The 23,026-nt window shown below is 34.3% G+C and overlaps 1 long non-coding RNA gene across 1 annotated transcript; it reads left to right on the plus strand.

The window, feature by feature from the left end:
• Positions 1-369: 369 nt before the first annotated feature.
• LOC131912442 (uncharacterized) lies at positions 370-16,615 on the plus strand. The gene is made up of 3 exons (XR_009379634.1): positions 370-468; positions 1,708-1,845; positions 16,238-16,615. It is a non-coding gene; the product is annotated as an uncharacterized LOC131912442 (long non-coding RNA).
• The last annotated feature ends 6,411 nt before the right edge of the window (positions 16,616-23,026 follow it).

Raw genomic sequence — 23,026 nt, forward strand, 5'->3', positions numbered from 1 at the left:
TCTCTCTCCTCTCTCTCTCTCTCTCTCTCTCTCTCTCTCTCTCTCTCTCTCTCTCTCTCTCTCTCTCTCTCTGTGTGTGTGTGTGTGTGTGTTTGCCTCTCTTTCTTCTCTTTAGTTTTTTTTCTCTCTCCCTTTTCCAGCTGAGCTTTTTCTAAGTGAAATACAATAAGGCAAAAGATTTTATTTGCTATAAAGACTCCTGACTCTCTATGGGAAAAGAAAATGGATTTTCTGCAAATTCAATTCAGACATTCCTGCTTATGTGTACTGAGGTAATGTGCTTCTGGGACTCAGCACCTTGGAATCCTTCCTTCTATGATTGCCCAGGTTGCTGAGGAAACGGAACAATGAACTTTATGGACTTGGGAATGTTTCTCTGAGCATTACAGGACATGGAAAAACACACACTGTTGGCTGTTGAATTTCTCCTGTTTTATGGGGGCAGGAATGCTTTCTGTCTCAAATTTGGTAAGTGGTACAGGGTAACATAATTTTCCACCTTAGGAGGGAACATCTAATGGCCTTTTGAGAAAATATATAGGGGATACTTATACCTAGGTTTTAGTTGATTAAAAGAGGTACACTAAACATCTGAGAATGGGCAGACTGAATTGGGGCAAAAGTAAAATGGGCAGTTTTTAGCAACACATGTAACTTGGGCATGTAAATTGTGTGTATCTTCTCACTTATGTTTTTTATGCTACACCTTAACAATTAACAATAAAACTTTTACTTAAAAGTTGAATTGTCTATTTCTTATTTGTTATACTGTGTCAGAGAAGACCTGAAATAATTTAATAATTCTAAGAGAAAACGTGCATCCTAATAAAATGTAAGATCACATTTTCAAAGTGATTTATTACATGAAATTGTATTAGTTATGCTTGAAAACAGTTTCCTAGCAATAGAATATATATTTGGTAATCAATATTGACATACAATTTGCTTGCACAAATATGATTATCATATTACGTTTTAATATTTTATATATGGTAAACATTCTTCAGTTATGATCCTCATATATCAAAATCAATATAAATTTTTAAATGAATCTAAATAACATAATTTTGTATGATTTTGAATGCATTAGGTTTATAATATTACACTAAATATTATTAAAGTACTAATAAGAATAAAAGGCCCTTAATAATTATATATGAGTGTTTGTGCCTAATTAATTTTAACTAATGTTTTATGTCATTTTTATAAATACACTCAGATCAAAATAAAGGTTATATATTCTGAATTTAAATACTAAAAAGACAGTATAATGGAATCAATACTTGTGAAACTTTAAAGTAGTCTGCATTCTATCTGGATGTTGCTTTTGTTATTCTTTTTTTAGTCATGGAAAACCTCATGTATTGTCAGCAATAATTATATATTACTCTAAGATTCACTGCTGTTCTTATTAAGAAATATGATATGTATATTTGAGTATTTCTTATCATTTTTCTGACTGCTTTTGCATTTAGACAGGTAATTAAAATATTACAGTGATATAGTCACGTTTGTATATTGGGAAAGTTTGGTTCACTTTTGTACACATAATTAAACCAAGGCTTATTTGATCTTTTAGTAACTTTTACACAACAGTTTAAAGCAAATCTACACAGAGTCAAATGACATTAATGACAAAATTTGAATAATGCATTGTCCATGATACAATGGGGCACATTCCTTACATCTTTATTCTTTTACTCAAAGGATCCTTGCAAGATTCTCAGAAAATAATTAAGATTAATGAAATCATGTAAAAATACTGAATTATAGCTCCACCCAACCAAGATCCTGTCACTATCTACTTGGCATATTGGTCCTTTAAAGTATCTGTTATTAAATGAGGTAAGATCATAATAACACTACAATAATTATAATCACGTACAATTGGAGTTTCATAGTTTTTTATTGTATGTGGAGGGGGCATATGTGTGTGGAGTCCCAGAATTGATGTTGTATGTGTTCCTTGATTGTTTTCCACTTTATTGAGACAAGGTAACTTAAGTTAATCCAGTTTTCTATAATTCTGGCTAGGTTAAATAACCAAGTCACAACTTACTCAAGGTGTACTCTGCTGCTGCCCCATGAATGCTGGGATTATAGCAGCCATTATGCCTGTCTGGATTTTGCATGTTTTCTGAAGAACTGAATTCACAGCAAGTTCTTTGTCCATTGAGGATACTTCCCAACTCTGAATGCCTTAATAACCTTTACATAATGTACAAATCAATAGCAATTTTTTTTCAAGTAACAACTACATACAACCCTCAGAATTGCATTTAGAGTTCAAGGGGGGCAACTATATTTTTTTCACATTTATTCCCCTCTTTCCCACAGTCATAAAGACTAAAATGTTCCTCCCTCCTGTCTCATCACATGAATTTGCTTCTTAGACTAATAATATTGCATCTATTTTTAACTGCCATATTGTCTGTTCCTCATTGCCTCAGTTTTTGTTAAAATTTTGTTAAGGTCTTTACATCTAATGTTCTTTACAAATGCTCATGTGTTGAAATGTTTCTCAATCACTCCCATGCTCCTACCCTATCAGGCACCTCCTGTGTACCCTTCCCAATAAATGATATCTTCTTCATTTATTTTTGAGCAATCAGTCTCAGAAACCCTAATGAATCTTTCTGCATTATGAATTTAGGAGACAAAACTGACATACTAAATGCAATCTGTGGGTGAGGTAGCTATTGCAATTGGAGCCAACCATTTTAGCATAATTGATGAGTTCCAGGCTAATGAGAGATTTGTATCATAAGTAGGTAGACAATATTTCTGAGAAAAAAAAAAAACCAAGGTGTTTTCTGGCTTTCACATAGACCTGCACACAAGTACAATCGCGCGTGTGCACGCACACACATACACACACACACACACATACACACACACACACACACACACACACACACACATTTTGGGCAGGCCCTCTGTTCCCTGCCTTTAGTTGATTTATTTTATATCAAAAGTTATGATTATGGAAGGAAATGATGTTGACCATTTCTCCGAAGTTATTATAGAACTTTAAAATAGAAGCAACATAATGTACAGTCTGAATTTTGAATTTTACAAGTGTTAACCATTTTTTATTTAAACTTGTATTTGAAACAGTGCTAAATACTTTTTAGCAAAACTCAACTTTGTTTTGATTGAGTGTGTTTTAATTCAACTGCTACACTGCCTAAGATATGCAGTATTTTAATGTAAGGACTGGGAGTAGAGAACATTTTCAGTGTTAAAATTATACACATCAATACTCTAGCTTTTGTCACCGGATTGATTCAAATGAATATATTTTGAACATAGCATAATAGTACATTGATTTGGATACTTTTTTCAAATACCATGAAATATAGTGACACCTATGAAAACCGTAACTGTTATGATGCAATTATATTAAGAACATAAGAGTCTTTAAAATTATTTTTGCATGAAATTATAGTAGGGATGTAGAATTAAGTGAAGATTAATATACTAATAATACATTAGCATATTGAAGATAAGAAATACTAGACAGGTATGCTTTATATTCATTGCTAAAACACAGGACAGCCGATAGTTATATAAAAATCATAAAGAAATTTAGAAGTGAGAGATAGTTTAAAACAATTCCTTGGGATTGTGGTAAAGTTTTTTTACACAATAAGAAACCAAGACATTGCTAAAATAATAAATCAAAATAGGTTTTTTTAAAATTAAGTCATACATAGCCAACAAGTGCTTGAAAAAGCTCAGTGTAAGTGTCCAGTAAATGCATGCCAAAGACAGACTGAGCTACCATATCATGCAAGGAGAATGGCTTTTCATCAAAAAAGATGGGAGATAAAAAGATACTGATGATGCTATGGAGAAAGTATATCTTTCATTGCCTATGGTGGGAATATAAATTTGTGTGACCATAGTAAAAAGTAAAAGTTCTTAAAATTTAAATAATAAATCTTTCATGTAGTCCAGTAATCCCATCCTGAGACATTTACTTAAAAGAAATGAAATATGTATGATGAAGCTAAATCTTCATTCCCTTGGTCATCTGAGAATTATTTGTGCTAATTAAGAAATGTGTACTGACAAAATTAGTGGGTATAAAACATTTGATACAGAGGTCTGAATACCTAAATATGACCCTGAAACACATGTGAAAGTGAAGGGAGTCGACCAACTCTACAAGTTGTCTTACTTCTGTCTTTCCCAAGTACACCATGACTTGCTCACCCTTACATGTATATCACAAAATAATAATGATGGTATTTTAATAAGAAATATGAAGAAGACGAATGTACATCAACTGATAAAACAATAAAGAGCAAGGTTGTATACCTACACAATTTAATAAAATTCTACCATAAAAATGCTATTATATGTCCCAACATGAATGTTTTTGAGATCATGGTGTGCATTGAAATAAGCCAGGCTCAGAAACGCAGAAGTAGAAGCACTTATTCTACTCATAGGTGGAATTAAGCATTTTAATTCCACAGTAGTGCAGGTGGGTATAGTGGCTACATAAGCTGGAGAGGGCACACCAGTGGGGTTTCTTAGGGAAATTCTGTTTAATATGGTACAGTTAGGTACTAGCTCTAGTGTGTGATTGCAAATTGGGATGTTATTGGGTGACAGTACTATACTATATCTTTCTATAAGCTAGAAAGGAGATTTTGGAAGTTTCACCATAAAGAAATGATAAATATTTGAAGAGATAAATGTTTAATCTGATTGAAATGCAATGTATCGAAACATAACATGGTACCTCATAGTAATTTCTACTTATTATTTTAAATAAAATAACTTTAATTTCTTGCTTGAAACCCAACATTTCTAAGTACTTTTTAAACAGAATGTATGAGTGTAGCTTCCACGGCTGTCGGTCTAATAGTTCATGAGTTCTTACGAGCTTGGTTCAGTTGTCTCTGTAGATTTCCCCATCATGATATTGTCATGGGACTGCACTAAGCCCTCTGCATACAGGAGACAGTTGTATCTTTGTCTATTTGAGGGGTCACTGGCAGTGGGATCATGATCTATCCCTGGTGCATGAGCTGGCTTTTTGGATCCCATTACCTATGGTAGCAGGCCTTGATCAGCCTTGATGCAGTGTGGAGTGGCTTAGTCCCACCTCATCTGAATGTACCAGGCTTTGCTGACTCCCCATGGGAGCCCTTACACTTTTGGAGGAGGGTATGGGGATGTGAATGGAGCTGGTTAAGGCTCGGGGATGGAGCAGGAGGAAGGATTAGAGGGGGATCTGTGATTAGTATGTGAAATGAATAAAAAAATTCTTAAATAAAAAAAGGAGTGGGGGAGAGTACAGATCTCACTAGTCTTTGTATTTGTGATTGAAAGGTCTTTTCATTTTAGATAGAGAGATGTTAAAATAAGTTATTTACAATATTGAATTTTTTTTTGTAAAAATGATACCTAAAGAACCAAGATGTCCAAACATTTTCAATTACCTAGTAATCCACTGCAGGATTTACTAAAGTAACTACTTATACTCAGTTTTAGAACAGCTACATTAGAAGACACACTACTTGATATCTTGATTTGTATTATACTCCAGCACAAATGAGAACATTTGTCACATGAGTCTTGTATGTTTCATCTGTCAAGGAATGATTTCATCTAGAAAACAAAATTAGATTCTATTGTGACAGATGGTACATTTCCTATTGTATGCCAAAAATTAGGAAATATTGGAATTTGAAAACAAGAGTCAAACATTTCCCTGTTCTTCTCTCTCACTGTGTGATACAAATTAAATATACCTGTGCTCACTTTCTGAAGCACGTGCATAGAAATTATTGTGGACACAGTTGTTAAAAGCTGTTAGCACATCTGTGCAAATGGTAACGAGTCATCCAAACGAGTCTTTTGATTGCCATAGAAAAACAAAGACCACGAACTTAATGATCTTGAGCTTTTTGTCAACACTGGATGGCTGAGTCCTGGGATCATTTTATGGAATTTTATGTTCTTGGATAAGTCCAGTTCAAGATTATCTTGAAAGAAAAGGAATGCTTTTCAAACATTTGACAATTGGACCCAAATCTCTGTGATTATTTTTCCTTATCAGCATCACCCTGCATATGAATGAGATCAAAAGAGACTCCTATTTGCCATTAGAGACTATGTGTATTTATACAGAAATGAAAATTCATAAAAGAATTGATAATGATTTCACTCATTTTTCTGCATGGCATTCATGTGTACATTTACTAACAATAGTATAGTTATCCAATTGTAATTGGTAACACTATATTTTTATGACCTTGTATGTGGAGTTCAATGTATACACTTAGTTTTCTTTTTCAAGCAAGTGTTAACAATACTGAGATCGAACAAGAGTTGTCAGAAATATTAGTTTTGAATTTGATATATTTTCGCTTCAAAATCATATTCATTGTTCAAAACATGAAGTTAACTTTATCAGTGTGAGGGCAAAAATAATTGTAGGTACTCAAATATCAGTCATTAATATCTTAGATAATTTAAACTTGTGAATCCTTATTATGCTTATAAATTTTATGAAACTTTTATTTACAGATAAGACAGTACCAACGAAAATTAACACCAAAATTTAAATACGAAGTAATTAAAAAATGCACGCCTATATGGTCTATGAAACAGTAAAGAGCAGTGTATATATAAATATATATAAAATATCTACACAATTATTTTCTTTTGATTACATTATATTAATACAGACATACAGACATTTAGAATGTAGATTTCTCACTATTGTTTTGAATGAAAAAATTTAAATTGGATATTGTATATAATAGATCAAATACACTGAATCCGTTACTTTACTACATATACTTTTAAAAAAATAATAGAAGGAAAGTTAATATATATGTCATTCTATTCAATGACTTAATTTTAGACTTTGACAAACTGAAACTACAACATTAAAATACTTTAACAGTGGTTCCCAGGAGATGCAAAGTTAATGTGGCTCTTACTTGTTTCTCTCTGTCACATGAGGTTGTGTTTCTCTCTTTTTTGTCTCACTGTGATCTTTGAGCATAAGAGACACAGGTCACAGACTTCCCTATAATGGGGGTTGTTAGTTCTACAGAATAAAACTCATTCTTCTCTCTATCCTATTGTGAGTACAGATTTGATTAAAAGATAATGTTCATCTTTGTAAAAATAAAATTATGATATTGATAAAGTAGCTCAAATAGAGTTATTTTTGTTTAGAGTTCATGAGAGAAATTGAAAAATCTGCATTTATGAAGTCAAAAGTGCTCTAGTAATTATTAATATTAGGTAAATAAGAGCATAATTTGTTTTAGTTGTTCATAAGAACAGTATGTGGTATGCATAAATGAATAGCAAACAATAAAATTATTTAAAACCTAAACTATATCAAGATAATCACTGAATAAATATTTGCTTTGAAAAACATAAAATGATCATGATTAATGGATTTCTAAGTTGTAATGTGTAAATATTACTCTAGTCTTCATATTATTTAAATATTATTTTACCTTTACAATAATGGTTGTAACAATATTAGCAAGTATAATGGGGGTAAAAAAGGAAAAAAATTATTTAACTGACCAGAGGATTCTTTCAAAGATAAAGCAGCTGGATATCATCACTGCAAATATTTTTGAACCTTAGGTTGCACACAATCACCTCACCTACTCAGATGAATTTGGCCTCAAAGAATAATTTTAGTATGTTGATTAAAATACTCATTTCCAAGATATTTTAGCTTATTCATAATTCTTTCAATTTTAAATGTTTCAGAGATGAACTACTATAGGTAATCACTGGTAACAGCCTGAGAATTCTCTCAGAATTTACTGTATGAATGTATGATGTTAACTTGTTGAATTGTTAATTATTCAGAAATGCCAAGCTCTTACAAGACAAAATATGTTTTAGCCTGCTTAAGGTAATTCTGATACTCCTTAAACTAGGATTCACTTCATGTGCAAAGACTTTGCTTGCAATTTTGGATCATAGCAAAATACTGAAATAGAGACAAGCATACTGAAAATTTAGACTTGCGTAAGATAATACTCTATAATGAGATAGTCAAAACAGCATACATCAATGTGATCTATCAAGTCCTTACTAAAGGTGTCTAAAGCTGTCGTGGGGAAATTAAAATATACTTTAAAAATCTGAGCCATGCCGGGTGGCAGTGGCACATGCCTTTAATCTCAGCACTCGGGAGGCAGAGGCAGGCGGGTCTCTGTGAGTTTGAGGCCAGCCTGGGCTACAGAGTGAGTTCCAGGAAAGGTGCAAAGCTACACAGAGAAACCCTGTCTCAAAAAACAAACAAACAAACAAACAAACAAACAAACAAAACAAAAAAATCTGAGCCATGTTATTCAACCATAAAAACCTGCAGTGAGAGTTACCAGTCTAATAGATTTTTTTTTTCTCATGGACCATGTAACACGAATCTTAAAAGGTCTTATAATAAAAAACCCAGAGCCTGATATTTGAGTGAAAGCTGAAAGATCAGAGAAGCAGAACAGCCAGTCACTAGCTCACCTCTATGAAATACTCAACCTCAAAAGAGCAAGTTCCTGTTTCCTCATGCCTTATGTACTTTTATGTGTCCTGCCATATTACTTCCTGGGATTAAAAGTGTGTGTCACCACTGCATGGTGATATTTTATTTGTATTAATATGTTATTTGTATGTTAATAAATAAAGTTGCCCAGGGGTCAGAGCTATTAGCAAGCCATAGGAAAGCAGGGCAGTGGTGGCATATGCTTGTAATCCCAGCACTTGGTAGGCAGAGCTGGGTAAGTCTCTGTGTGTTCAGGGATACAGCCAGCATTGGATACACATGCCTTTAATCTCAATACCAACCATAGAAGACCTGGAGGCCTATACAGATAGGCCGTGACAAGGCGGTCATGTGGTTGGGTTTACAATCATTGAGAAGGCAGAACAGGAACTCTAAATAAAGACTTTAACACAGGGATAGCTCTGGCTCGGAGAGGTAGGACCACTGCAGGAGGAAGGGTAAGGTTTTAGCTATTAGCTCTGATCTCTTAGCTTTCTTCTTTGCATTGGTTCTATGTTTCTTATTTAATAAGAAGGTTGGTTACATCTACAACACTGCCTGGTTATGTTTCTCTCATGTAGCCCAGTGTGGCCTTCAACTCACAGAGATCCAGACAGATCTCTGCCTCCCAAGTGATAGGATTAAAGGTGTGCCACCACTGCCTGACTTCTATGTCTAATTTAATTACTGGCTCTGTCCTCTGTTACCCAGGTAAACTTTATTGAGGTACAAAATATATCACCACAGGACCACATAGACGTTTTATATTCACATTTGAGATAGTAATACAATATTTAAGGGGCTTTTGTTTGAATAGATGAACATATTTTGTACTGTAAGGAACAATAATTAATAAGACTATCCTTAAATATGAGTTATTTCTCCACATATTTTATAATTATCATTTACTTACTCTATATGTGTGTATGTGGTTTGTACATGGGTGCACATGTATATAGCTATATGTACCCATCTATGAGCAGAATTCAGAGGACAATGACATTTGTTGAGCTCAATCACTCTCTTCCTTAGTCCATTGAAGGAATCTCTAACAGAACTCGTGGCTCACTGGTGTTTGTCTATGCAGGCTGCCTGGTGTCATACTCCCCTAGTCCTAATAAATCTGATGTTACAAGCTTGCACAGTCTAGTCATCACTGTTGGTGAGATGACGTTTAGATCTTGGGTCTGCCTGATTGTACATCAAGTACTCATACCTAAGGAAATACCTCACCAATCCTTAATCCAAGATCATTTCCACAAAACTTGGAAACAAATTTCAGTTTATTTTAACACCACAGCATACACAGTGAATTTATAAATCAATTGATCACATCTGAAATAGGAAAATATTTCATATATTTCATTCTAACAAACTGAAGTGAATGAAAGATCAGTGCATTAATCTCTTGAAATTCATTAAGAAGAATCTGAAATGGAAAAAAAAACCAGTATTTTTGTCCAGAAAATGCCATGTTCTGGCATGATACAAATCTTTGTCAGGAAGCATAAAGGAATTGGTGAAGGCATAAGCCATAAATATATAAAATTTGAATTATCAAAGCTACTTTATGAGTTTGAAACATTAAATGTAATTTCATTTTAGTAGTATCTAGGAATAAAACATTATATACATGGAGATTATTTTTTGAGGAGTATGAGACCATGGAATAACTAACCATTTATTGACAGAATGAAAAATTTAAGGGATGTCTATTATTTACTTACATCACTGAATATGAACAAAAACTTCCAATTGCCTTTGTAGCTTTTCAAAATATACAATTATTTTCAGATATATCTCCAATTCATAATTAAGTATAACTGATGTTTTAAAGTAAAAATGATAATTATTTTATTCCAAATGAATAGGATATTAGCAAACAGAATATGTAATACATTGAACAATGCAGCAGTAAGATCAGCAGTGTTTAAACGGAAGAGGTAGGTGTATCTGAGATAATCTAGACATTTAATTCCTTCTGAAAAACACAGCATGACTACCGTACACATCAGCAGGAACTTATTCTATTTTACAGTTTATGACTTTTAACTCATAGTTTATTTTGTGAATAAGATTTTTAACACAATGGACTAGCTGTTACAGAGAATTATTAATTGTCCTGCCTTTAATAAACTACAAATTATTGATTTTTCTTATAAATATTTTGTTGTTAATTGTTCTGGGGATAGAGTAAATAAATTTATTATTATTTTTTTTTTTTTTAGAAAAAGACATACCAGAGTATACAGTTTTGGATCATGTTTTCCAAAATATTTCATAGTATTTTCAAATATATATGTGAAATGAAACTTTCCTTTCTTAGACAAACCACTCAGAAATGAAAGGAAGGTGAGCATATATATGGTTTACTGTCATTTCTGCTGTTATGAAATAAGTAACAAAATGACTGAATGGGAGAAGGGATTATTTTATCTCACTGTTTGTGGGGGACAGTCTAATATGGCTCAGAAGAAAGCCAAAATGTGAAGCACTGGTTGAATTGCATGTGCATTCAGGAATCAGGTAAAGGGATGCTGGTGTGCAAATAGCTCTTTCCTTTACGTTCATTCCAAGACCCCTATCCACAGAGTCAAGATTTAACACTGTCAAGATTTAAGATGGGTCTTTCTACCTCAATTAATCCAGTTTACAAATTTCTTCAGAGACCTTGCCAGAGGTGTTCGCCAGGTGATTCTAGGCCTTCTGCAGCTGACAGTCAACATTAACCATACAGGTTCATTAAGTATAATATGTATATTTATAATTTATAAACATATAACACACACACACACACACATACACACACACACACACACACACACACACACACACACACACACACATATATATATATATATATATATATATATATATATATATATATATATATAAAACAGGAAATGTTGCCATGACTTTTGCATTCCATAAGAGTAGCGCTGAGGTGCCAGTGGGATGGATGAATAGATAAAGGTGCCTGCCTGAGTTTTGCCTGAGTTTTGCCCCAAGTTGTGCTCTGATCTCCACTCACCCCTGATGGCATATGTGCACTCCTGTCAAAGGAACACACACAAAATTTAATGAAATTATGTTTGTGTTTGATGTACACAGTGTTGCTCTATTAGAGAAAACTGAATTTCCTCTTTCCAGCAGTGGTCAATTGTAAATTCTTTCTTGGTTAAGAGTTGAACTTTGCATTAATATTCCCTACTCAGTACTGGGATTTTGTCTGATTTGAACCTATGTGGTCTTGTGTATGTGGCCATCACTTCTGAGAGTTCATACGTGTAACAGTCTGGTTGTCAGGAACATTCTGTTTCCTTGGAGTTTTCTACCACCTTTGGCTCATTTAATCTTTCTGTTTTCTCCTCCACATGGATTCTTGAACTTTGAGGGATGAGTTTGTCAAAGATATCACATTTAGGGATAAATTTCTCAAGGTTTTTCACTCTCTGTCCATTCCCTAGTTATGGTTCTCAGGGTTACTTGACATTTACAGCAAGAAGTTTCTCCAGTGAGGGCTGATGGGTGCACTTATCTATGATTAGAATATGTCATCTGGAGTCATTTTATTTCTATATTCAGTTAATACAGCAGTTCTCATCCTCTATGTCAAATATCAGATATTCTGTGCAACAGATATTTACATTAAGATTCATAACAGTAGCAAAGTACAGTTATGAAATCACAACAAAATAATTTTATGATTGGAGGTCACCACAACGTGAGGAACTGTAATAAAATACAGCAGCATTAGGAAGGTTGAGAGCCACCGATTAAGAGAATAGGAAGTAGTAGGTTTTTTCCTGGGTACCATGGCCTACCTACTCTGTTTCTTGGTCACATTAGCAGTGTCACGTGTAGCTAGAGTTTTCCTGCCTGGCCCACAGTCAGGACAAATCTCTGATACCCGCCAGTCCAACAGCCACTCAGACCCAACCAAATAAACACAGAGACTTATATTGGTTACAAACTGTATGGCCGTGGCAGGCTTCTTGCTAACTGTTCTTACAGCTTAAATTAATCCATTTCTATAAATCTATACCTTGCCACATGGCTCGTGGCTTACCGGGATCTTCACATGCGGCTTGTCATGGTGGCGGCTGGCAGTGTCTCCCTCTCAGCCTTCCACTTCCCAGAATTCTTTTCCTTGTCCCGTCTATACTTCCTGCCTAGTCAATGGCCAATCAGTGATTTATTTACTGACCAATCAGCAACACATTTGACATACAGACCATCCCACAGCACTTCCCCTTTTCTTTTCTTAAAAAGGAAGGTTTTAATCTGCATATCTCCAAAGTCAGCTTGGTATATTTGGGAATTTGGGCGTAAACCTTTGCATATCTCCAAAGTCAGCTTGGTATATTTGGGAATTTGGGCGCAGTTTCTCTTACTACTTCCTGCTGGAGGGGGGTGCTGTATCTTATGGGGACACAAAGAATATTTTAGGATTATGGAGTAGTCCATGAGGGTGTATCGTCTGAGCCAGTTGCCTTGAAACGGTTCTGGATGTTGGATCATCTGGGCCATGGTGTCATCGGAGACCTTTCAGGTGGTCTTGGCTGGTCAAACCTGATGTATCTTAATCTGGAACAAATCCATAGCCTCTGGCTTTCCTTGGAAACAAAAGCAGAGCCTCCTTTCCAAAGCAACATATCCTTACATCCAAATTTTGAAGTCAAGGTACCTTTAAAATATACATTTTGGCATAACTCAACAGCTTTTGTAATCAAATGTTTTTCTTCAATTACGAATATCAAAGAGAACATAATCCAGATACTCTGTGTGGTAGCCATCTTTACGTGGCTTATTTTTTTATATTAGCTTGAGCCTATTGCTTTAAACTGCAGCCTTCTAAGCCTGAAACGGTGCTGGTGCTATGGCTGCTGGCTCCGCCCACTTTAGCTTCCCAATATGGCAGCAGTACCTTTTCTGCCATCTCTGGGAGTCATCAACTCTCAGAAATAGTGGGTCTATGCTTCTATCAAAGCAGCGTGTAGCCCAGAAACCTTTTTTTTTTGTTTTGTTTTGTTTTGTTTTGTTTTGTACTAGCAAAGGCTAAATCCACCACACAGCTTAATGTGCCACTTGCAGAGGCCTCATTCCCGCCAAACTGCAGGTCGAGCACGCAGGCTAGGAACCCGCCATAGTAGCTCAAACACGCAGGCTGCCACTAGCTTAAAAGAGACAACTAGGAGCTGTTTTTAGCTCCGTTTTAGAATCTTTTTACTCAGGTTTTAGGTGGAAACTCTTGGCAACACATTGGGCGCCATTTGTAGCTAAAGTTTTCCTGCCTGGCCCACAGTCAGGACAAATCTCTCTCACCCGCCAGTCCAACAGCCACTCAGACCCAACCAAATAAACACAGAGACTTATATTGGTTACGAACTGTATGGTCATGGCAGGCTTCTTGCTAACTGTTCTTACAGCTTAAATTAATCCATTTCCATAAATCTATACCTTGCCACATGGCTCGTGGCTTACCGGGATCTTCACATGCAGCTTGTCTTGGTGGCGGATGGCACTGTCTCTCCCACCCAGCTTCCTATTCTCTCTATTCTCTCTGTTAGTCCCGCCTATACTTCCTGCCTAGCCAATGGCCAATCAGTGATTTATTTACTGACCAATCAGCAACACATTTGACATACAGACCATCCCACAGCAGTCACGTATTTGATTCCTTTCATAGAATGGGTCTTTAATTCAATCAAAAAGTGCCATAACATTTGGGCCATTATTGCAGCAGTATATTTTTCAGGCAGATTGCTATTGTAGGTCAGAAGGTTTGTGATACTGGAGACTGCTTTTTTTCTTTGGTAGTGTTCAAAATACGTTCCAGAAGATGAAGCTTCTGGCTGAATAATATTCCATTGTACAAATGTACCACATTTTCACTTTCAATTCACAGTAGATGCACATATAGACTGTTTCCAGATTCCAGCTGTTAAAAACACAGCAACAATGGGTATGAATGAGTCGGCATCCTGTTATAAAATGAGTGTATGCTCAAGTACAGTAGAGCTAGACTTTTTGTGGTAGGTCCATTTTCAGCATTGTGAGGCACCTCCACACTGTATTCTATTGTGGCTGTACCAGTTTGCCCTCCCACCAGCAATGGACAAACTTTCGGTTTTCCCTACATACTCAGCAGCATCTGCTGTTATGTGTTATACTCACCTTGGCCATTCTGATAGGAATAAGATGAAATCTCAGAGTAGGTTGTCTTTGGTGTTCATGTTTTAGTTCATATTTTCCTTGGTATATTCTAAATATTAATCCTCTGTAATAATTGGGGAAAATTTCCCATTATGTATCCTTCTATTTTTTATCAGACAATTGTGTTGTCTCTGCTCTATAGAATATTTTTAGGTTCACTAGTTTCCATTTATTACTTATTGGTCTTATTGCCTGAGCTATTGATATCCTGTTCAGAAAACCATTCCCTCTACCAATTTATGCAAACCTTTTCTCTACTTTCTCTGCTTTTAGATTCAGTACATGGTCTTCTGTTGATGGACTTCATCTATGTGGAGTTTAGTTTTTGCAGGATGAAAAATATGAATCTATTTGCATTATTCTATATACAGCCATCCAGGTTGATCAGCATCATCATATGTTCAAATTGCTATCTTTTGTCTAGCATGTATTTCTTTTTGGTAGGCAATCATGTGTCTATAGGTGTGCAAAAATATGTGCATGACATCAGTTCTATTCTGTTTATCAAGGTATCTGCTTTATATCAACATCACACTATTTTATTCTTGTCAGTAGAACTTTGTAATACAACTTAAACTCTTGCATGACCACACCTCCACCAGCTCTTGTACTATTCAGAATTGTTTTAACTTTTGTGTTTCTTCAAAAAAGATTATAAATTTTTATTTCTGTAAATAATTTTGTTGGAATTTTGATGGGAATTGCATTAAATCTATATATTGCTTTTGGTAGGATGGTCATTTCCACAATATTAATTCTACCTGTTTGTGTGCACAGGAGCTCTTTCTATTCAAAGGCTATCTGATGTAGCCTTTGACTTTTTTCTCCAGTAAAGACTTTAATATATAAGTCTTACATTTTAGAGTTACCCCAAGATATTTTTGAAGGCATCATGAAAGATTGTTTCTCTAGTTTCATTTCTCAGTGTTTTTTTCCATTTATATAGGAGGAATGCGTCTATTTTTTGCATGTTAATTTTCTATCACCCTGCTTTGCTGAAAAATTGTTTGTCGGCTGTATGAGTTCCCCAGTAGAATATTTAGGGTCACTTACACATACTATTATATCATTTGCCAATAAATATAACTTGACTTCTTCTTTTCCTTTTTTTTTTTTATCCTCTTGATCTCCTTCAGTTGTCTTGTTGCTCCAGCAAAGATTTTAAGTACTGTATTGAGTAGGTAGGGAGAGAGTGGATAACCTTGTCTTGTTCCTGAGTTAAGTGGAATAGATTTGAGTCTCTCTCCATTTAAGTTGGGGTTGGCTATGGGCTTTTTGAAAACTGCCTTTATTATACTGCAGCGTGCATCTTTTTATCCCTAGTCTCTCTGGGACTTTTGTCATAAATGGGTATTAGATTTTGTCAATGGCCCTCTCTGTATCTAATTAAATGATTATTGTGGTGACTTTTTATTTCTTTCTTGAGATGCCATGATTAAGACAATGCATAAAAGAAAGAATTAAATTGGGTCTTGCTTACAGTTTCAGAGGGTACAAGTCCACGAACATCATGGCAGGGAGAATAGCACCAGGAAGGTAAGCATGTCACTGAAAGAGTGCCTGGGAGCTTTCACCTGATCCACAAGCAGAAGGCAGAGAAAGAGAAACTGAGCCAAGCACAGACTTCTAAACCTCAGGATCCTCCTCCTTTGACACATCTCCTTTAATAAGGCCACAGATCCTAATCCTTACTAATAGTCCACCACCTGGGACCTTACATTCAAATGTATGAACCTATGGGAGCTGTTCTCTTTCAAATGATCATGTAGTTTATTCTGTTTAAATACTGATGTAAAACAAGAGCCTGATAACTCACTTAAACAAACAAATGAAAGAATAAAATTTATGACAAATTTTAAGTTGGAGGCATTAAGATATATTTAGATTTGGACAGATATACTATATTTAAATATTTTGAATGTGTTTCCATTTGGTAGTGTTTCTGATATTCAAGAAGAAATAAATGATTTTATTTTGTGTAATAATCTGATCTATAAATTGAGGATTTGTTGTAATGAAGGAAACCCTAAGTAATATGTTGGTGAACAACAAAGTTTCAGGAATATGTATATAGTTACTGTAATAGATATCATAGCATATGTGATAACATGGCCCTGAAAAGTCTCAATGACTTTTTAAGGAGGTCTCAATGGCTTTATATAGCATTAGTAATTGTGAACACATTTCTCACTTGTTGTTCTCAATAATAAAATGACAATGTTTGATGACAGATAATAGTCATAATTTTCTCCTGATTATTTAAGATTTATGATCAGATGATTCTGTATCTTCAAGTAACACTAGAGTATACCTGATTATATGTTAAAATACACGTAATAGTTATTAAAGGGATCAACAATACTCCCGAAGTGCTACTGTAATAGCCTTTTGCATGGTAGATCTAAATTTAGTCATTGTGGCAACCTGAGTCTGGTTTCAGTCCATACACTTCGAGGAGGTTGTTGGATTACACTGCTGCTTTCTTGAAACCAAAGTTAATAGTCTGGTGTCAGATGACAGAATAGTTCATTTAGCCATGACTAGTTCTAAACTGAGATAATTTAGAGTGGAGATAAGATATACTCCACACTCGTATGATTCCAGGTTCTCTTTAGATAAATATGGGAACATTTTCCAAGTGTGGTGTTCTGGAATATTTAGAATTATATGTTACCCTTTGTAGTGTTTTATGCCCACAGTATCCAATAGTCCTTTTCTGTGCTGAAAGGATTAATAGAAAGACATCTATCTTTTTTCTGATTGTACCATCTTTAGATTTGAAAACATCTCCATAGAGTAGCAACTACAAACAATAAATAAATAAAGTCTGTTACATCTGTTTATAATACTTTCAGTATTCATTATTGGCTTGTGTGCAGCACCATATTACAATGCATCCTTAGTTTTTATCCGAACTAAAAGGATATATATATATATATATATATATATATATATATATATATATATATATATATTTGAATAATATTTTGTTTGGGTATGTAATTCTGTGTAATCTTTGAAGAGATCTCCTTATAGTCTTCTAGCTATGTCTGTATAAGCCTGTGGGGTGTTTCCAGAGAGCTTTAATTGGAGGGAAGAGGTCTACTTTGAGTGTGGATGGCACTATAATTTGATCTTCTTGCTATTATCTTCCAACCATGGTGGATTATATCCTTATAACTTAGGCCAATATGAACCTCCCCTTGGTTATATTGGTTTTTTTTTTTTTTTTGGTCTGGATTTGCTCATAGAAACTGGGAAACTAATTTTTTGCTTACTGAATTTTATTTTTTTCTTTCTTAGTACCCAAATTTATGTTCAGTGGTTTAAAACCACACAGATTCTGAATTCTTTTAAAATATTAAATGTTTTTCATTAATTCCTTAAATTTTTACGTATCTATAAAATGTAGCAGATTTTGTTTTTGTTTTTCGAGACAGGGTTTCTCTGTGTAGCTTTGGAGCCTGTCCTGGAACTCATTCTGTAGACCAGGTTGGCCTCAAACTCAGAGATCAGCCTGCCTCTGCTTCCCTAGTGTTGGGATTAAAGGTGTGTGCCACCGCTGCCTGGTGTGGCTATTTACGCTTCAGTGTAGCAGAAGGACACTCTCTTGCGGAGCTGCCAACAATAATTTAGCTAGTTGCTACTCGGCCTCTCTGAGCTTGTGGGTTCACACCAGCCTTTGAATCTAGAGTCTTCTTCATAAATAGAACAATAGCAATTTAGTTAAAGCTACCTTTACCAGCAGCAATAGTGGGAACAGAATTCCCGCCAAGCTGCTGCCTAGTGGCCATGTCACTGCCAGAGAATCAGGCCAGTAACTGAGGAGACAGAATTGCTGGCTGAAATAGTAGTAGAGTAAGTCACAGCCACTGTGCCCATTAAAACAATATTCTTGTCTCAATTTTATCAATATATGTTATTGAACTTAAAATTCTGTTATCAGGAAAATTTGAATCCAGAAAGGATCATATTGAAATTTCAAAATGATTGATATCTACAATGATAATGATGTCTTATGTCTGAAAGTTTCCTATTTAAATCTTTTTTATTTTACTTTATCTTTTTTACTTACCAGTACGAAAAATTAAGTCTGGAATTTCCTATATTCCTGTATAATAAACTTTGGGAACATAAAATTTCCCATCAATAAAAAGGCTATCCACTTATGTTTCTGTTCATCAGACAATGTAAAAACTATACCTTCATTTAAAGTGTTAAGGTAATAAATGCAAATGTATGTGAGAGAAAAAAATGAACATAAAAGCCCATTTGCCAAGAAATGTGTTTAGGTGTTGCTGTTGTAAGTTGGGTCACATTTTGCCACCGTGATGAAGGAAGATTTGATAAGCTCAGAGTCTCTGATTGATTCCCGTAAAGATGAACTGGGGCAGCAAAGTTTTCCAGAATAACAGATAAATGTTTTTAAAAATCAGCTGCTTGCTTGAATACGAGTGGCCCCATAAGCTTATACATTGGAATGCTTAGTCATCAGGGAGTGCCACTACTTAGGAAAGATTTAGAAGTGTGGCCTTGTTGGAGTAGATGTAGACTTGTGGGAGGAATTGTGTCGCTTGTGGTGGGCTTTGAGGTTTCAAGGGTCCAAGCCCAGGTTGATTGTCTCCCTCTTCCCACTGTCTGCAGATCCAGATGTAGAACTTTCAGCTACCTCTTCAGCACCATGTCTGCCTGTTAGGTCTAATGTATGGTCCTCAGATTCTTATTTTAGAGCTACAGAAATTTAGAAAGACTCCACAGTAAACATCTGTAACCAAAATTCATGCCTTATTTTATAGATACAAAAGTAGCACTCACAAAAATCAGAACCATGGAATATATAGCTCTAGATGGTACTGTAGAGATAACAAAGTTTGATTTTCCACAAGTGGTAGGCAAGAGATAGCTCTTCATTTATATACTTGAGATTCTAAAAGAATGTGACTTCACAGGTTGAGGTTTTTAACTGAATGAACCAGAGTATTATGGATACAGGTGATGGTAGGCTTTTTCTACTACGATACTGACAATTGATTTTAGTCTTCTGTTCTTAACTTTGCTAGTTCTGCCCTAATAATTTTGGCAATATGAGTTTAAAATGTAGTGCTTAATTGTTTTGGCAATGTTAAGTAGGAAGCTCATTCCAGGCTTCCACAATAACTTAGCTGTAATAGAAGGAGAAACCACAATAAAAATATTTTTCAGAAAAGAGATAAAATTAAAAATAAATTTTACATCCATGCTACAATGAGCTTTTAGTAAATCTAAGGCAGATCGTTTCATTTTAAATGAGAATTTGGGTTTCAATACTGTAAATTCAAAACTATCCTTGACTTAGATGTTAGGTCTAAGTAGTCATTATTTTGTCTACCATCCAATAAGATGGGAAATTTCATGCAAATTATTGGTTTATTTTGTTTATAAATGTTAATATTTGTCTGTGAGGTCATCTTGCTTATTTTATTTGCAATTATTCTAATTAATATATTACTAATATGCATTCTCTTTAAATATGTATTTGATTTGTATTCACACTTTTGTTGTGAGTAAACTTACTTATATTACTTCATATGTTATAGGTCTATATTTGCATGAACACATAAATGTTTTACCCTTTTACTATTCAATACTCTATTTTTAAGACACATTTGAATTGTTAGATTTATTTAATTTTTTTAAACTTCTAAATGTAGAATTATTGTGGTTTGGTGTTTTTCAATTAGCACATTTTCTGTCTCTAACAACCCAGAGGCAGAAATGATTACCTGCCCTCACTTCATCTCACAGGATTACTGTTGAGATCAATATAATTTTCTATGTATATTCTTTGATTTATCCATGTGAGAGTTTGAGAGCCATTTAACAACATGAGAATTACTATCTCAGATCATATATGGGCAGTTACTTTGAGGAGTACTAAGATCTACTAACTTATTGTTTCTGAATGGTTATACATACTATATTTCATCAATCTATCAGCAAATTTTCACCTGTGGGTGATTAGTGTTGACTGACACTTTGAAAAAATCTAGGCTTAACTGGGAAATGAGCCTTAAAGCATGGCTATATGTAGTTCCTTTATTATATTATTTGATGTGGAAAAACCATCTAAATTGTGGATAGTATAATTCTGTGGGCAAGGTAACTAAGACTGTGCAACACGACGAAACGCAGTTGAGAACCAGAGTGTATTAGATACTCTGCTTCTTCACAGTGGATGCAATGTGATCAACCTTCTAATATTCGTGCTCGTGTAACTTCTCCACAAGAACAGACTGTAGCTGGAATTGTGTCTGAATAAATATTTTATTTCCTCAAGTTCTTTTGTACTTTTGTCTGTCTATTTCACCACAATTAATAGAAATTAACAAAAATAACCTAACCAATAGCCTTTGGATTATTCCAAAATAGAAGTTTGATTCAATAAAATATATAAGCAATCACACAAGGAGTTGGCAAGAAACACTATTTTCTCTGTAAACACAGACAATTACTTACCAGAGTTTAACATTTAATTTAAAAAAAAAAATCATTCATGGAACTAAAAATAAAGGGATCTTCCACAGACTAACAGTGTTACCTACACAATCTATGAAAACATACATCAAACATTAGATAGGTGAAGAAGGAATGCTAGCATTTCACTCAGGCAAATACTAAATAAAGATTATTTTCTTTACAGTTCCTATTTATCAATGAAATTTAACAACAGCAATCTGTAGAATGATTAGCATAAGAAAGAAAAACCATGCTATGAGCTTCATTGTGACTGTTCTGTCTTCAGTTTTCTTGCTGAAGTTATATTGTACAGTTTTGCTTCAAAATCAATCCATATTGATGAGAAGATCTTCCCAAAGATCATTCAATGCTTTATTTAGTAACTTGAATCCACGGATATTGCTGACTCTAAAGATGGGAGAAAGGTGGACATTGTGGGAATATAACAAAGACCATGGGGCAATATGGGGAGGAGACTGTGGTTATGAGAAGATGACCTCCACAAGCCAGGGAGATGAGCCTGCCACAGATCCCTCCCTTTTGGCTCACAGAAGAAACCTAAATGTGTTCGATTCCTCAAATCCCAATTTATATAAATGTGAAAAAATAATTTTCTACTGTTCTTGCCACCCCAAATGTACATGGTAGACTGTAATGACATCTCTATGAAATAAAAACATTTGCTAAGTATTATATACAGTGGATATGTACTTGTGTAGAACATTAAAAATATTATAAATTATCTGAATGTATAAGATCACGTAAGATGATTAATACAAATCAATGACTGAATAGGAGATAACATCCGAAAATATCAAATATGTAGTCGAAAGCCAAACACTTAAATGTACTCAATAAATATGGTATGTCTCTGAATGTAAATTATTATTTTGAAGCCCATTGTAGGAAGCACATGAATAGAGGAGTGCTTCATTTGGTAGTATCTCATTATTTTAGACAAATTTATTATAAAAATACCACTGCACATTCTTTTCTGTATTTACAACTGAATTTTGCAACTTTTGTTTAAGTTAAAAGGCCAATGGAAGACAGGGAACACTTAGAAAGATAAACATGGGAAGATTTGCTTGTAAAGAGAAAAAGATCTGTGATAAAGCAGTATCATTTTGAAGAAAGCATTGTATTGGTAAAGTATAAAATATCTAAAAAAACAGAAAGAAGTAGGAAGATAGATAGATAGATAGATAGATAGATAGATAGATAGATAGATGTTAATAAAGAGTACTACAAACCAGTGAGAAAAGAACAGATTTAAATTTTAAATTTAAATTTTAAATCTATCAAGACTATAAAACTTTTTATATTATGAGAAAACCAAATTCTGGGTGGATTTTGGATAACTGTTGACAAATTAAAAAACATCTTGGAAAACACAAACACAATAAATAAATATATACAAATGTGGATTAAAAACCTGATATTTAGTATTGGTATATATTAAGGTAAAAGGATTATTATTCATTGGACAATGTTGGAAATATTGTTTGACAGTTTATGGTAGTTATGGTATGTCATATATATGTTATATCTACAACAAAATTATGCCTGCATGTGGTATGGAATTTTGACAAAGAAGATACCTAAACAGAAAATTGCCACATTTAAGAATGATCTAATTATAGTGTTACAAAGGGATAAAGGGGGAACTAAAACAGAGGGATTTACTATGGATGAAGAAGGGCCTGGTAAAAGAGAGATTATGGGAAATAACGACTGAGGCTGAAGATCTTAAAAAAAAATACGGAAATCCACTGC

This window comes from Peromyscus eremicus, chromosome 6 (assembly GCF_949786415.1).
Source record: "Peromyscus eremicus chromosome 6, PerEre_H2_v1, whole genome shotgun sequence".
In the NCBI taxonomy this organism is placed as follows: Eukaryota; Metazoa; Chordata; class Mammalia; order Rodentia; family Cricetidae; genus Peromyscus; species Peromyscus eremicus.